General features: G+C 38.5%; 2 pseudogenes; one reads left to right on the top strand and one right to left on the bottom strand.

Moving 5' to 3' along the window:
• Positions 1-2,520: 2,520 nt before the first annotated feature.
• On the bottom strand, positions 2,521-9,497 carry LOC116273547 (annotated as a pseudogene).
• Positions 9,498-12,218: 2,721 nt separating this feature from the next.
• LOC110743593 lies at positions 12,219-16,885 on the top strand (annotated as a pseudogene).
• Positions 16,886-18,492: the final 1,607 nt, after the last annotated feature.

The following is an 18,492-nucleotide window of genomic DNA, read 5'->3' as shown; positions in this document are numbered from 1 at the left end:
CAGAAAGCTGTTTATTTCCCAGGTTAACTAGAACCTGGGTCTTCTATCTGTAAACCCAGAGATCATTCCATTTGGCCTTGTCCACATAAGCTTGTTGTTGGTCTGAGCAACAGAAGCCCATCATACAGCAGAAGGAGACTAAAACTTAATCAGCCAAGTGTATACCAACAGAGATTTACAGAACAAAAGTGATGTCTCTGCCTTTAGGGGATCCCAGCTTATAAACTAAGGAAAGAAAAGCACTCAGAAAAATTCACAAAGACTATCAATCAATCAATCAATATTACTCTAGTATAGAGTAACGCACTAAGTATAGAAAATGCACTAAGTATAGAAAACTTGTGTGCATGCAGTTGGCTATCATATTCTTGTGGTCACATGTTATTATGGCTCATGGTTTATGATGTTCAAGGGATTGATGGCAAGTTGAAAGGATTCCTATGCACAATGAAATAATGGTTGATACAGCAGAGTGTGAGTGGACCAATATCATATTAAAAATCTAATCCCAGGTAGATATAGTACATATAGAACCCTGATGTCAGCCTCACATTCTGGTGGCAGTGGTAATAATGAGAACTGATACAAAATCAAGTGATGATATATGTTGCTCTGTTACTTAAGCAGAGAAACACAAATCCAACAACCTCTTATAAACAGAGCAAAGCCTTAGAATGGCTAAACATATTACTCAGGATCTCACCTAAGGCAGAGACTATTATGTGCTCACTGAAACCCATCTTATTTTTCTCCTAAGCATGAAAACAGACCATATTTTCTATCCTTTTTACAATTACATGTGGCCATGCAACTGGGTTCTGGCTAATGCAACAGAAATGATTTGCTCCACTTTTAGCCTAGCCCATAAAACCCTCCAAAGATCTTCTCCTCTCTCTCCTTTCTCACCTGCATTTGATTGACAATGCCCAGCAAACACTGAAAATCCTGAGCTAATGACTGTAGAGTCTACATCAGCCTGAATCTTTGAATGACTATTTAGAATAGCCCCCACCCCATCCTGCCACCTCACAGCCAGCAATTCTGCAAATTAAACTCAGTAAAATTAATGGAGTTACCACAGTAACCTGAAGAAATATATCACATCTCAAGCATAAACACTCAACATTTTTATGTGCAAATATGAATATATATTTTCAAAAGGTATACTTTATTGCACACATTATCTTATAGCCTTTTAATTTGGCACTATATTATAAACAATTTTCAATGTTCACGGAAGCCTCCAATATTGTAATTTTTAATGGCTAGGATCCCAAGCTGTGGTTAGACCATGCTTTCAAATTTTTACTATTTTATAAAACTTTCATTTTTCAATATTAGACAGAATATGATCCAAAGACCTTTGTGATGCCATTATTATGAAAAAGAGCATTTTTCTTCATCACAGTTATTTGTTGACCTACAGCTACTATTCAAAATAATGGATCATTGATTTTGTGCTGTCCAACCCCATTAAGTTAATATCTTTGAGTTTCTTCCATGTGATAAACCTTTCTCACATCCCATAGAAAGATATACTGTGAAAGGTAATAAATGCCCTTTAAAACATTACAAAATAAAAGAATTGGTGTGAATCATCAGATATTGGTATCTAGTCATTGACCTCTATTAGCAAACAAAATGATTAATTTTTTGCCCCAAATTGATGATGATAAAGTCAAAAATAAAATATAAATTAATTTATTGTAAGGCTTATAAAATATCCTTCTTCTAAAGGGGAACATGTCTTCATCATCAACTGAACTAATTGAATACTATCTACTTTTTCACTTTCTCTGTTAACAGGATACACACAAATTCCTTTGGAAGTTTATAAGGGTAAGGGTCAAGAAACATCTTCATGGGCCCAGTAACAAATTCAAATGAAAGTAAATATTGTTACACTATAGTTTGTATAGGGCATACATACAGTAAGACAGAAAACAGAGGCTATCAAATACATAATTCAATGCAACTTTAGAAAATTAAACCACAAAAATAGCTTTTCTACAGCTTCAAAAAAAGATCCTGCCACATTTCAATGTTATTTCACTGCATATAATACAGCCTCATAAATGTTTTCCCAACAAGAGAACCTAAAGTAAAGAATGTAATATAATTAATAGGACAATAAATTCTCATTAAATACTTGATTCTTATTTCCCTATGAATGTTATCTAAATTCTGTGATACATGATTACTTAAAGATGTAAATATTTTTAAGAAAGCATAGAAAAAAAGATCAAAACCCAATAATGCCTATCAAAGGGTGGTATGGCACTAATAACCCATCTCAGTATCTCTTAGTATTTCCCAGCCTCTTTGTAAAATGCATGATAACATAAAAAGGTTATGATATTTTGAATCAATATTAGCTTTAAGATGTGTCTATTCTGCTTAGCAATCATGTGACCTTTAGCTATAATTTTACTTCTGTGAGTCTTAGTTACTATTTCTTTTTGGAGGGGGGGGGGTATAAAAATGTATTATACATAAAGAATATTACCCCTAACAAATGCAGACAGGCTAGGACATGGTACTGGGTGGAGGGTGTCTAGCTCTTTGGAAAATGAAAGGTTTGGGTGGTGTGGGCCTCACGTCATGCTGATTGGTCAGTAGACAGGGGACACATGCCAAACACCACAGGACATCAGGGCATCAGATGCCGCTCTGTGTACCCACAAGTGTTCCCTGTCTCATCTGGGCCTTCGAAGGGAGCATACCCAGAAGCAAGCAACTGAAGCGAAGGGGCTTCCTAAGGTGCCCCTTCCAGGCTTGTCTCTGAAGTCACAGCAACATCATTTTAAGCAATATGTTTAATTGGACGATTTCCACAAACTATCCATGAAGTTTCTAAGCATCACAATTCAGTGAAGTACAAAACACTGAGTTACAAGTTGTGGGAAGAGAAGGCAGCACCGATGGTGGCACCTTCTAATCCTGGTTGTTCTAGGGGCAGGGAGAGGGGAAGGTCTTTTTTTAAACCAAGCCCCTCATTTCAATGTACAAAAGAATTACTCTGATCAATATTAAATTGTATTGAAAACAAAATGGACTAAAAAGCAAATACTACTCTAGGTTGGGGTGGAAGTGGGAGGAAAGAATGAGTCCTTCGAAGCAGGAAGGGAGATAGCAGGGGGAAGTTTCTGTGCCTGTGACCCCGGGTGGTCACTCGCACTGCTCCATTTTTACTTTTTGTGGTCTCAAGAAGGTCCGATTTTTCTTCTCTTTCTTCTCCTCTGTATTGGCTTGCAAGTTTCGCCAGCTGTCCACACTACCAACTCGACTTTCCTCAAAGTTTTTCTGCCACTCTCTCTCCTGTTTGGCTTTTTCTTGAGCTTCAATCTCTTCTTCGCTTTGTCGTTTCCTTTCATGCTTCTCTTTGGCTTCTCTCTCTTTCCTTTTAATTTCCAGCTCAGCAAAGAGTTTCATTGTCTGTTTATATACAGCTTGTTTGAACAGCTCAGGATCATCCTCCTCTACAATTGTAGGTTTTCCTTCCTTCTTTAATTAGTTTTTTCACTCTTTCACAGTGTGTTCCACGTATTTTTTTCCCGCCTGAATTACGTCCAGGGCCCTCTTCTTTTGCTCTTCATCCAGTAGCAACTTGTCAGCTTTGTCCACAGCTTCAAAAGCCTTTTGTGCTCTGTCAGCATGATCTTGATTTTTGTCAGGATATACCAAGATGGATAACTGCCAAAACCGCTTTTTTATTTCCTCATCTGTAACTTCAGGATCTACCCAAACAACCTCAAATGGGTTCAAATGGAAGTAAGAGGAACCAGGATAGGTCAGTCTTTCAATCTGATTTTTCGATGTTAGAACCGAGTCTCTCTTCTCTATTTGTTTCACCTCACTGTAGAAGGTCATAAATGCTTCCTTGGTGCTGCCTCCACCTGAAGTCCTGCTCTCTCCTGAAGCCACCATTTACCCGGCCCAGCCACCACGTGACCCTTCTCTTAGTTACTATTTCTATAAAATTATTGAATACCCACATCACAGGAACTAACGTAAATATTTAATTTGATATGTATATAAAGAAACTAGCATAGTACCTGAACAGAGTAAATAGTCAACAGCTGTTTTCTTTTTCCCCACTCCCCACTGTTTTCACTAAAGCATTATTGCCTCAGTACTGTCACTTAGGGTTTTTTCTTAAACTAGCAAGATGTTATTTCACTGAATGGTTTGTATGATTCAGATACAATTTTCATACTCATTTATTCTTCTAACACATGTGCCATATATCTACCATGTGCCAGAACTGTTCTTGATGCAAGGGATATAGCATTGAACAAAACAGAGCCCCCACCCTCCAAAAAAGATTATAAGACTTAGGAAGCTTATATGATCATAGAGGAATATAGATTTTTTGTTTTTAAAAAGTAAAACATATGGTTTAATATCTGGGGATAAAAGCTGTAGAGAAAAGCAAAATATCTGGGGGAATAAAATTCCAGGTGGAGGAGGAGCAAGTACAAAGGCCCTAAGACAGGAGCAAGCCAGGCCTGTTAGAAAAATAGCAAGAAGGCAGGGGGTGGAGTGGCATGAAAGTGTGGGAGATTGGTAGCTCAGATGGGAACCAGATCATCTACAGCCTTATAGGACATTTTAAGGACTTTGGATTTTACTCTGAGTTAAGTGGGAGGCATAGAGGAATTGGCTCGATTGTGGGAAGAGTGGAAAGAAAGTGACCTATATTGTGTGTTTTGCAATATTCCAGGAGAAAGATAATGGAGGCTTGATCAGAAGGATAGTAGTGGGGATAGTGAGAAGTTGTCAAATTCTGATGATTTAAAGGCAGAGCTAATGGAATTTGCTGATAGATTAAATGTGGGATGTGAGATCACAAAAAAAGGACAAGAGTAACACCAAGGTTTTAGGCTATAGCAGCTGGAAGGATGAACTTATCATTTTTTGAGAAAAACTATGAAAGACATTTAGGGAGATAAGAACAGGAGTTTGGTTTGCTTATCTTGAGATACATACTAGAAATACAAGTGGATATACAGAGAAGGCACCTGGGTAAAGAACCTGGAATTGAAGATAAAATTCAGGCCAGTAATACAAAACTGGGATTCCAGAACATACGGATGATAATTAAAGCCATGATACTGGATGCAATCTCCAATTAGAAACAAGTGTAGGCAGAGAACTTAGGAAATCCAGGGCTGAGCCATAAGGCACTCAGTGTTCAGAGTGCACAGATGCAGAGTGGGTGATTTTTTTCTCATGCCAACCAATTCTCCAATTCCCTAGGACTGACTAGGCTTCCTAAAATTTAATCCAATTCTGACACTAACACTACTCAGAGCTAGTGTCAGGCTCCACAGGTTTAAAGACTCAGTCCCAAAAGAATGCCCTTACTTCAGATGCTGCTTACATATATATCAGGTACCCAGGTTACTCACACTTCTGTCTGACTTGGTTACAAAGTCAGAGGTTCCTACAATCCCTCCACTTCAGGTTCAGTAATCTGCTAAGACTCACAGGATTCAGGAAAACACTGCAATTACTACTTCAGTTTATTATAAAGGATGCAAATGAATAGCCAGATGAAGAGGTATGCAGGAAGAAGTCTGGAAGGGTCACAAGCACAGAAGGGGACCTCTGTCCCCAAGGAGTTTGGGTGCACCAGCCTCCTTGTGCTTGGCTGTGTCTGCCAACTCAAAGCTCTCAAACCCCATCATTTAGGGTTTTTTATGGAGGTTTCATTACCCAGTCATGATCGTGGCCATTGGTGATTAACTCAATCTCCAGCCCCTTTGTCCTCCCCAGGGGTTGTGGGTTGGAACTGAAAGGTCCAAGCTACTAATCAACATTTGGTCTTTTGGGTTACAGGCCCCATCCTAAATCTCTCTAGGGAAACTTCAAGAGGTACTTCATTAGAACAAAAGATGCTCCTATCAATCTAATCACTCAGAAAATTCTAAGGATTTTAGCTCTGTGCCAGGAACCAGAGACAAAGACCAAATATTTTTCTTATCATACCACAGGTCATCCCCTGATCTTTGACACATATCCTTTACAGCAAACTGATCATGCCTGTCAGAACATTTATATTTGGTGCAGCACTCATAGAATAGATGTAGCAATAGTACCAAAATGAATATGGCTCACATTTGGAGAAGCCAGTTCAAAGCAACAACTAATTTGACCTATAAAACCATAATTTTTTTTTGTATACTTGTACTAATTTGTTACTCTTGTTTTCCCCTGGTCTCCTGCTATTTGTATCTTATGATAAGCTTGTACTGAACTATTTAACATAGAAATCAGCTTTAGGCTAGCTGTAACAAGTTCTTCCTCGGGTCAGCCATTTTCTATAGGTTTTACATCCTGAGGAGGATGTAACTCAATTTCTCAATATAATTAGTCATCGATATCAGTATTATCATAAGACTTGTTTATATGAGGTAGTTGAATATTACCAACAACACCAGTATTATACCATATTGCAGTATGGTCATGGTATAATTCAGTTTCATTACAGAACAGATCAGTAAGAACTACAGAGGCATTTGCTTTGCCTTCTTAACAGAATCAACACTTGCCCATATACTAGATCTTATGAAAAACAGATACTGTTACGATTAGCCATTGTTCAGTTATTTCTGGGTTCCAAGGTAACTGGGGACAAAGTCAACCACCCTGTCTCATCCCACAGACTATACTGAGACAGGTTACCATTTTGCATTGTTATGTAGCAGGGGCCACCTCCCTCCTGCAGGAAGGATATAAGTGATATTTAGAATAGCTCCTATCCCTACTAACTACACTACAGGATGTGTTTTTATTTCAACCTATTCTGGGGGCAAAGTCAGTCACACTGCAATGATGCAAATTACAAGTGCCCCAAGAGAACTTCCATTAGTTTGGAGGGCCATAAGTTTCCCAAAGGTGAATCCCTCGAGCTTCAGCAACTAGAATAAAGGGTCACTGCCCCATGACAACTTCATCCTTCATTTGAATTAAAATAGTCAAGAGGCCCTATTGGGTCAGAGTACAAGCTCTTTCCCAAGAGTAGATTTAGGATTATCTGGCATTAGTTGTTGAGTCTGCCAGATCCACTTTACTAATTATCTTTCCAAGCTGACTTCCATCCTTTGCCTCCCTCCTGGAAGGAAACTTCCTCTAATCTGTTTATTCTAGCTAATAAATATTTTACCTCAAAATACCATTCCTCATTAAAAGCAAATTCTCTTTGTTCAAAGATATCTAGACCAGCACCTGTCTCCTTGAAGGCCCTTTTCTGTCTTGTGGGCCAGTGCTGTTTAATCTACCATGCGTGTTATTGCCAAGTCATGCTAATAGTCTGAGTAGAATTGTAATACATATTTTGTACCCCAAAATGATGGGTGCAACATAATCCTGGGGTTAGATGAGTGGTGGTCAGACCAAAATACCATTCAGTTTGAGTGTGTCATAAGGCCACAGTATTCCTGTCTTGGGGGGGGCCACTCTTCAGGGGAACTCAGATCTACCATGCAATGCCCACTAGTTTGATCCCAACAGGAACTTCAGAGTTTTTCCCTATTCTGCTTAATAGCTTTCCATTCCCAAAATTATGGTAACATGCATTGGTGCAGAGTACACTGTGGTATGTTGGGCATGCTACCATTATGGTTTGTCTGTTATAACCAGGAATCTTTCAAAGCATTTGATCATCGATATTTACAGTTCACACTGAGACTTACACCACACACTTTGAATTCCTAGTGGTTCTCCGAAACTCCTTCCCAGATTATATTCCTTTTAGTAGATATAACCTGAAAAATAGGAGTCAAAAGATAGCAGCATATTACTAGAGTTCCATTTAGTCATTAACAGGCAGTCCAATAGTCACCATCATCTTGTATGACCAGAATGTCTCCCAAAGTGATGCCCCTCAGATTTGTGGGCTGCCTTTCAATGTTGTTGGGTTTAAAAGCAGGGTGGTCTTGGCAAACATAGAGTGTCACCCTTCCAGAGCTTGGAACTCTGTTCCTGACTGAAGAGTACTCATGCAAAGGGATCAGCCTTCTGTGGGACCAGAGATGGGCATCCAGCATAACAGGAAGGAAGGCATAGACATATGAAGGTAGGCAGGTATGCTAGTGGGAGTTTGAGCAAGTAAGTCTCTTTTAACTGCTTTTATTTTCTCAGATTGGAAAGGAATTAAGATCATTAGCTAAAAGTACAGACAGAAAGGAGTGTTGGAAGTTTAAAGAAAGAGAAGATATGAAATGCTCTATTCAGAAATTCTCAACCTTGTCCCTGTAGACATTTAGGGCAGAGTAATTCTTTGTTGTGGGGTTATTTAGAAGCATCCTTGATCTCTACCCACCTAGATGCCAGTAACACTCCCTCCCCGAGACTGTGATAACCAAAAACATCTCCAGTATTGCCAAATGTCCCCCGGGGACAAAATCTCCGTGGTTAAAAACTATTGCCTCCCTAGAAAAAGGGAGAGAGAAAGGAGTAGAGAAATGTAAAAAGATGGTGACCCTAGGTCATCTAAAGTTTCACTCGAGGCCAGTGGGCATGAATTTTGAATGAAGTCAGTCAGCTTGCTTATGACTATTTTTCCAGCCACGTTACCAGCACAGGATCAGCACAGGCAAGAAGTTGGTACATCAAAGTGAAAAGGGGGAAAGGTGTATGTAAGAAAGTGACTACAATGGTAGAATTTAAGCCAGGTAAGGAGGAAAGGGAGGACATGAGAGTAGGGAAGAACAATGAAAGGTGGATGAATCAACATAGTTTAGATTCCAGCTAGATGGAGGAGTCTGGGTACCAGAGGGCATAAGCTGGGAAATTATGAGGTGATGGTTAGCAAAAGAGATGCTTGAAACTCGCTCAGAACTGGTTGAAGTTATTGGTAATTATATATATTTTTATATAAATATGTATTTATATATTTTTTATATATTTTATATATATACACACACATAGAGAGAGAGTTATATAGAGATATATAATACATAATTGATACTTTTTATTAAATCCTGAGAAAACTTCAGCTCCACAAAGAGCCAAGAGTTGTGTTGCCAGTGTTTCATTATTGGAACTAGCAAAGTGTAAGATTCAAATCTCCCATAGAGTTTATGTACACAAGCTTAATATAGCCTATTAAGCTGAGTCCTGCATTTTATTTGCTCATAATTTCCTATATCTCAGTAAGTAAGTGAAAGCAGCAGCCATTCCAACTTGCTCCAAGTCAGAGATTGGCATGATATCTAGCTTGCTTAGTTGTGAGAAAACTTCAGTAAAGAGGTGTTTTGTCCCTCAGGGAAAAAAAAAAAAAAAGGCTATTGAGCTTGTGGAAATCAAAGCAGCTAAACAAACCTCTTATTATTAGAATAATGGCATGACATTCAATAGCCTTCAGGGAAAATTTAACTGGTCTTTGATTTTGGCACTTTAGCTACTTCAAAATTAGGTCAAACAATAAAGAAGAAGAAAGAACACTGAACAAAAGACAAAATAAAGTCATATATCAACTTTACTTTTCAAGCATAGTCCAGTGAAAAATAAAAACAAAGTAAATTTTCCTTAAGCTCTAATATTCCACTCTTCTGCTTTTGAAGAAAAATGTGTTTTTCTGTAGTTTTATAATAAATCTAAAACACTATCATTTTTAGCATGAAATGCTAAGTATTGCTTCGCCAAAAATTGTCACCCTATGCTACAATCATCTAAGTTTGTTTTAATAATCCTCAGATACAAACGACCACTATGTCAGCCCCCTTAGTACTAACTATGATTATCTGTTGTTTAAAATAGATGTCCTAAGAACGTTATCTAAGTGAACAAAAGCATAAACATTTCAACTATCAAATCATCAGAACTGCTTAGGCAAGCGTAAATATCTCCTGGCTCCAATGTCTCCCTTATGGAATTTTTTTCTCCCTGTTACTTGCTCTGCTGTTGCAATGATAACAGGCACATGCTGAGATAATGAAATTATGGATCTTCTTTTTATAGCTTAAGTGCTCTTTATTTCTGAAGAAGTAAAGGTTTCTTTCTAGGTAGTAATATATTTTAATACAGTTCAAATACAAGAAAAACAAGATGTTTCATAGAAATGCAATCAATAAAGGATACCAGAGGGAAAAATAAACTGAATTTGGAAGAAGATTGAAGCCTCCCTGATTGGATAGTATTAGAGAAGGCAAAAAATTAATAACCATGTCATTGAGATTTTTCTCACTTCCATCAGGAAACTGAGTTCTATGAGCCCTATGTTAATTTTCCAAACTCTTCTTTGGTTTTGCATAGTGAAGAGCCACTCCAGGGTTATGCTCAACTCAGTGACTAACTGGCTTGGAAGTCTCACTTGCTTGAAGTTCTGTCTTCACACTCCTCAAGACTGCAGACTCTGTCTTGCCTAACAAAGGTGACATACCACAGAGGATTACAGAGACATGCAAGAGAAACCAAGTTGTATTCCTGGTTCTGTTGGTGAGATCACTTCTTTTGGATTGGTATCAGATTCCACTTAATCCTGTCCATTTCTGAGATCTTTTTTCTCCTCAACAGAAGTCCTCTCAGCTATCACACTGACAAGTCGGCTTTTTTCTGATGTCCCAAAGTGCTGGCACTACCAAGGATTCAGATAAGAACTGAAGCTGAGTGACTGGATTAACTGATAACACTGCTAATTCAAGCCCTGTTTTCAACACTTCTGAAAGATTAACCAACGGGGCCAAAATTTGGAGCACAGAGGAAGTTTTACTTTTAACAGTCTACACTGTCTGATAAATAAAAGGCTTTAACAATTTCAAAGAAATTCATGTCAAGAAATTTCCGTAGACATTTTTCCCTCAGAGAAGTACACAGATGGGAAAATTTAGCCAGAGCTTTGTATGGGTTTTCTTTCTTGTAAATATTGTTGCTTGGCAGGGAAGCACAGAAGCTGATCAGTCTAATATGTATATGTCGTTGTACTGACACAATAACAGCAACACAAATATAGAAGTGCACTTTTCTTTTTAAAAAGTCGAGTCTAATAATTTCAATTTTAAAACTAGTAAAAAATACAAAACTTACATATCTGGTCAGAGACTGCCAGAGACATAATAGGATGTGGTAGATTAGGGCACAGACACAGGAGCCAAATTCCTGAGTTGGGTCCTACCCCTGCCACTTCCCAGCTGGGTGACCTTGAGTTAGCTTCTCTCTGCCTCCAATTTTCCATTGGAATGAGAGTAATAGTACGTACCTCAGAGAGTTGCCATCAGGGCTAGATGAATTAAATCTATCAAGTGCTTAGAAGAGTATGAGGCATATAATCACGTAGTAAATGTGTGTTGTTATTACTAATGTGAGTCTATAAGTAAAAATGACCTTCAAGGTGTCTTTACATAAGATTTAACTTCTGTGTGCATGTGTGTGTTATAAGGAAAGATAGTTCCTCAAAGCTTTTCAACACCATCCCATGAATGACATAATTTTGTCACTGAATCTTTTTCTTTAAGAGCTTTACTCTATTTGACACCAAGAATAACATCGTCTGTAAAATAAATTTCTTGTATCATACGATAGTTAAACTTTCTTCTGGCTCAAACAAGCACCAGCTATAAGCCTGTAAAATGAAACTTGGAACTCCTGGTTTCATTGGTCCCCTTACTAATTATCATCCTCCTGTGACAACTCCCTCACTGCGCTGTAAATCCACCAAGTGCCTAACCCCAAATATGAACATCACCCACTCTGCTGGGAAAAGACAATGTAGAATTACCTCCTGTGGCATATTTTTTTTAACTTGTAAAAGGAAGTGGGCTTATTTTCCCTGAAGGCTCTTTCTTTTCACGGAACCATTCTATCCTGCCCATGATAGACATGTGGCATGCAGATAAGTTGGGGACAGAAAGATTGATGTAGATGGGCAGAAGAAGTATAAACAGGGAAGAAACACAGTCTCGCCAAGCTTACCCTGGTCCTTTGCCCTGTCTTAGGATGAAGACCATTAAAATGTGACTGCCTTTGATATCACTTCTAATATGGCTGGAAAGAGGACTCATGCAGTTCAAATGTGAGATGTTTAGACTGTATTAAAACATGAGGCTTCGGTCACATCAAAGGCTCCTCGCGGGTGGCTTGGGCCAGGGTAAGGTCACCACTGCCCCCACTGTAATAGGTATGGAGACACTGTGTACCTGTGAAATGGTGGTGTTTGCTTTTTTTTGCTGATAAATGTGGAGCTGGGAGAGAAGATGCCTTCATGTGCCTGAGGAATGACCTACTGTGGAAAGTTTAAAGGCAAACAGGTATCAGGTTAGGGTTATGGGGGCAATTTTTTGAATGGGAATGTCCTTTTTTCTGAGGGAATAGGCTTCTTTAATTCCTGGTGCAAGGACAGACATTGATAAGCAAGGCTTCCTGCTTGACCACCAAATTTTAAATAAAGGTAATTTTATTCTGACAATAGGTCATTTGGATGACATCAAGGCAGGACATAAAAGATGAGGGCAAGTTAACCTCATTTTGCCTTTTCCTACTTAAATATTTTTATCTAACATTAGCTCCATCACACTCATCTAATATGTTTACATTGCAATTGCATAAAATTGAGGGAAGAAAATTTTGTGTTGTCACTACTAGCCTATAGGACAAGTTCTCAAAAGCAATATCTTTATTACATCTTTAATGGTTTTAAAGGTGTTAGTAATGTGCTTTAAAAGATTTTAGCATAATATTCTAAAAGTTCTTAAGATTAGGAATTTACTCCATGAAATAGAACTTGTCAAGACAACCCTAACTAGTTCTCAAAGGAAAAGGCAAGATTGTATCCATGGAAAATAAAAGGACTAATGACTTAATAAATTATACTTGGCTTCTAATATATAGGGAAGTACAATAACACAAGAAAAAAAAGCCAAACAGAAGACAACCAAAACAGAGGAAGTGAAGAGAGATGGATCAGACTGATACCTAGAGACCTAGTTCAGGGGAGGGATATCTACCCCGCCGGAAGCATGCGCTGAGTGCATTCTCTCCCATTGCTGGTTAGGAATCTCACTTGAGGGAGGTTCATTACCTAACTCTCAGGTGCTTCTGAACTCTATTGGTACTTAACAGTGCCACCATGGCTTATGAATTGCCTTGAAATTGTTCATTGTCAGTTGTAACTTCCCTACTCATTGCAAATTCTCCAAAGTACTTTGCTTTCTACTTTCTTTTCATCCCACGTATACGTAGTGCAATACCATTTGTGAAAGAGAAACTTAAATCATTTAGAAATAGAATCTCCATTTGATGGGAAGGAAAGAAAGAAAGAGCAAAAAGAAAATCTCACTCTCCTACTAACCCTTTCTGCATCTTCTGAGTGAATGAAAAACATTTATAATCATTTCATTTCTAAATACCATGTTATACATTTCAGACGGAAAAAAATCATTTACTCTTAGACTCACGTCCAATTTTCGTTGTGATTTTTACCCTCAAGAAATAAACATCGTGGTCAGGATGTCTGTCCGGCACCCTTGTGGCCAAGAAAGCAATGGTTTGCAATGAAACACGAGTTCTCTGGTGAGAATACGCAGCCCCACGGCTGCAAACTTCTATGAACCACAGCGTTTTTAACCATGGGCAAAGTCTCAAACTGCTTAATTGAATGACAAGCCCCTCAAACAGCTGTCATTTAAGATTCCTGGGTTGAGATGAAAGGCCAGAAGTACTTGTAATTATTCCCCTCTAGCACCCTTTTCCTAAACACAGAACATAGTATTGGAAACAATTTTCAATAACATGAACAGCCTGTCTATGGAAGAATGAATCAGACAGTTGAAGATTGATAGAATTTTTTTCCTTTTTTTTTCTCTTACCAGAAAACTCTAAGGTCTAAAGACAATTACAGCTCTTAAAGCCCCCAAATTTTAATCTCCTTTCTTTCATTCGATTCCAGAATTCAATTCCCTGTGGCAATTTGGTTGAATCTCATTCACATAGTGTAGTTCACCTAAGAAGAAAAAGGTGATTTACTGAGTACAGGAAATCATTTCTTCAGATGCATATCATCATAAAATAAAATTTTGATTCATGCTCATGATCTACTTGGAACTCTGGGGCTGCTAAATCCATATTTCTCAAATAAAAAATAATTCTAGGTATTTTATTCTCTTTGAAGCAATTGGGAACGGGAATTCACTCATGATTTGGCTCTCTGTTTGTCTGTTATTGGTGTATAAAAATGCTTCTGATTTTTGCACATTGAATTTGTATCCTGAGACTTTGCTGAAGTTGCTTATCAGCTTAAGGAGATTTTGGGCTGAGATGATGGGGTTTTCTAAATGTGCAATCATGTCATCTGCAAACAGTGACAATTTGACTTCCTCTTTTCCTAATTGAATACCCTATATTTCTTTCTCCTGCCTGATTGTCCTGGCCAGAACCTCCAACACAGTATTGAATAGGAGTGGTGAGAGAGGGTATCCCTGTCTTGTGCCAGTTTTCAAATGGAATGCTTCCAGTTTTTGCCCATTCAGTATGATATTGGCTGTGGGTTTGTCATAAATAGTTATTATTCTGAGATATGTCCCATCAATACCTAATTTCTTGAGAGATTTTAGCATGAAGAGCTGTTGACTTTTGTCAAAGGCCTTTTCTGCATCTATTGAGATAATCATGTAGTTTTTGTCTTTGGTTCTGTTTATATGCTGGAACTTACAGGGAGGTGAAGGACCTCTTCAAGGAGAACTACAAACCACTGCTCAGTGAAATAAAAGAGGACACAAACAAATGGAAGAACATTCCATGCTCATGGATAGGAAGAATCAATATTGTGAAAATGACGATACAGCCCAAGGTAATTTATAGATTCAATGCCATCCACATCAAGCTACCAATAACTTTCTTCACAGAATTGGAAAAAAGTACTTTAAAGTTCATATGGAACCAAAAAAGAGCCCACATTGCCAAGACAATCCTAAGCAAAAAGAACAAAGCTGGAGGCATCACGCTACCTGACTTCAAACTATACTACAAGGCTACAGTAAGCAAAACAGCATGGCACTGGTACAAAAACAGAGATTATAGACCAATGGAGCAGAACAGAGCCCTCAGAAATAATACCACACATGTACAGCCATCTGATCTTTGACAAACCTGACAAAAATAAGAAATGGGGAAAGGATTCCCTATTTATTAAATGGTGCTGGAAAAACTGGCTAGCCATAAGTAGAAAGCTGAAACTGGATCTGTTCCTTACACCTTATAAAAATTAATTGAAGATGGATTAAAGACTTAAATGTTAGATCTAAAACCATAAAAACTTTAGAAGAAAACCTAGGTAATACCATTCAGGACATAAGCATGGGCAAGAACTTCATGTCTAAAACACCAAAAGCAATGGCAACAAAAGCCATAATTGACAAATGGGATCTAATTAAACTAAAGAGCTTCTGCACAGCAAAAGAAACTACCATCAGAGTGAACAGGCAACCTACAGAATGGGAGAAAATTTTTGCAATCTACTTATCTGACAAAGGGCTAACATCCAGAATCTACAAAGAACTCAAACAAATTTAGGAGAAAAAAACAAACAACCCCATCAAAAAGTGGGTGAAGGATATGAACAGATACTTCTCAAAAGAAGACGTTCATACACCCAGCAGACACATGAAAAAATGCTCATCATCACTGGTCATCAGAGAAATACAAATCAAAACCACAATGAGATACCATCTCACACCAGTTAGAATGGTGATCATTAAAAAGTCAGGAAACAACAGGTGCTGAAAAGGATGTGGAGAAATAGGAACACTTTAACACTGTTGGTGGGACTGTAAACTAGTTCAACCATTGTGGAAGACAGTGTGGTGATTCCTCAAGGATCTAGAACTAGAAATACCATTTGACCCAGCCATCCCATTACTGGGTATATACCCAAAGGATATATCATGCTGCTATAAAGACACATGCACACGTATGTTTATTGCGGCACTATTCGCAACAGCAAAGACTTGGAACCAACCCAAATGTCCATCAATGACAGACTGGATTAAGAAAATGTGGCACATATACACCATGGAATACTATGCAGCCATAAAAAAGGATACGTTCATGTCCTTTGTAGGGGCATGGATGCAGCTGGAAACCATCATTCTCAGCAAACTATCGCAAGGACAAATAAACCAAACACTGCATGTTCTCACTGATAGGTGGGAATTGAACAATGAGAACACTTGGATACAGGAAGGGGATCACACACTGGGGCCGGTTGTGGGGTGGGAGGAGGGGGGAGGGATAGCATTAGGAGATATATCTAATGTAAATGATGAGTTAATGGGTGCAGCACACCAGCATGGCACACGTATACATACGTAACAAACCTGCACGTTGTGCACATGTACCCTAGAACTTAAAGTATAACAAAATTATATATATATATAGTGGAACTGCCATCCTTCAGTAGTTCGCCAAAGTGACTAACACAAAGGGAAACAGGAGAGGCACCCGGTGTGTTCTCCAGGCCTTTAAGAAAAGATGGAGTTATTCCTTTGGCCATGTATATGCGAAACAATAAGAAAGGTGATATTGGAGATATCAAGGGAAAGGATAAAGTTCAAAAAGGAAAGCGCCACCGGTGTTACCGTAGCAAAAGTGGAAGAGTCTACAATGTTCCCCAGCATGCTGTTGGCATTGTCGTAAACAAACAAGTTAAGGGCAAGATTCTTGCCAAGAGAGTTAATGTGCATATTGAGGACATTAAGCACTCGAAGAGCCGAGATAGCTTCCTGAAATGCGTGAAGAAAATGATCAGAAAAAGAAAGAAGTCAAAGAGAAAGGTAACTGGGCTCAACTGAAGTGCCAGCCTGCTCCACTCAGAGAAGCACATTTTGTTAGAACCAATGGAAAGTAGCCTTAGCTGCTGTAACCCATTCCCTATGAATTAATGGCATAATAGCTGTTAAAAGACCTCTGGACTGTAAAATATATATATATATGTGGTATTATTTCTGAGGGCTCTGTTCTGTTCCATTGGTCTATATCTCTGTTTTGGTACCAGTACCATGCTGTTTTGGTTACTGTAGCCTTGTAGTACAATTTGAAGTCAGGCAGCGTGATGCCTCCAGCTTTGTTCTTTTGACTTAGGGTTGTCTTGGCAATACAGGGTCTTTTTTGGTTCCATGTGAACTTTAAAGCAGTTTTTTCCAATTCTGTGAAGAAAGTCATTGGGAGCTTAATGGGGATGGCATTGAATCTATAGATTACCTTGGACAGTATGGCCATTTTCACGATATTGATTCTTCCTATCCATGAGCATGGAATGTTCTTCCATTTGTTTGTGTCCTCTTTTATTTCACTGAGCAGTAGTTTGTAGTTCTCCTTGAAAAGGTCCTTTACATCCCTTGTAAGTTGGATTCCTATGTATTTTATTCTCTTTGAAGCGATTGTGAATGGAAGTTCATTCATAATTTGGCTCTCTGTTTGTTTGTTACTGGTGTATAAGAATGCTTGTGATTTTTGCACATTGATTTTGTATCCTGAGATTTGCTGAAGTTGCTTATCAGCTTAAGGAGATTTTGGGCTGAGATGAGGACGTTTTCCTTTTTTTTTTTTTTTTTTTTTTTATTATACTTTAAGTTCTGGGGTACATGTGGATAACATGCAGGTTTCCTACATATGTATACCTGTGCCATGTTGGTGTGCTGCACCCATCAACTCGTCAGCACCCATCAACTCGTCATTTACATCAGGTATAACTCCCGGTGCAATCCCTCCCCCCCTCCCTGTGATAGGTCCCGGTGTGTGATGTTCCCCTTCCCGAGTCCAAGTGATCTCATTGTTTTCTAAATATACAATCATGTCATCTGCAAACAGGGACAATTTGATTTCTTCTTTTCCTAACTGAATACCATTTATTTCTTTCTCTTGCCTGATTGCCCTAGCCAGAACTTCCAACACTGTGTTGAATAGGAGTGGTGAAAGAGGGCATCCCTGTCTTGTGCCAGTTTTCAAAGGGAATGCTTCCAGTTTTTGCCCATTCAGTATGATGTTGGGTGTGGATTTGTCATAAATAGGTCTTATTATTTTGAGATGCGTCCCATCAATACCGAATTTGTAGAGCGTTTTTAGCATGAAGAGCTGTTGAATTTTGTCAAAGGCCTTTTCTGCATCTATTGAGATAATCACGTAGTTTTTGCCTTTGGTTCTGTTTATATGCTGGATTACATTGATTGAATTGCATATGTTGAACCAGCCTTGCATCCCAGGGATGAAGCCCACTTGATCATGGTGGATAAACTTTTTGATGTGCTGCTGAATCCGGTTTGCCAGTATTTTATTGAGGATTTTTGCATCGATGTTCATCAGGGATATTGGTCTAAAATTCTCTTTTTTTGTTGTGTCTCTGCCAGGCTTTGGTATCAGGATGATGTTGGCCTCATAAAATGAGTTAGGGAGGATTCCCTCTTTTTCTATTGATTGGAATAGTTTCAGAAGGAATGGTACCAGCTCCCCCTTGTACCTCTGGTAGAATTCAGCTGTGAATCCATCTGTTCCTGGACT

Source organism: Papio anubis, unplaced genomic scaffold, assembly GCF_008728515.1.
Source record: "Papio anubis isolate 15944 unplaced genomic scaffold, Panubis1.0 scaffold859, whole genome shotgun sequence".
Lineage (NCBI taxonomy): Eukaryota > Metazoa > Chordata > Mammalia > Primates > Cercopithecidae > Papio > Papio anubis.
The sequence above is the reverse complement of the archived record's forward strand: the minus strand, read 5'-3'. Positions and strand labels throughout refer to the sequence as shown.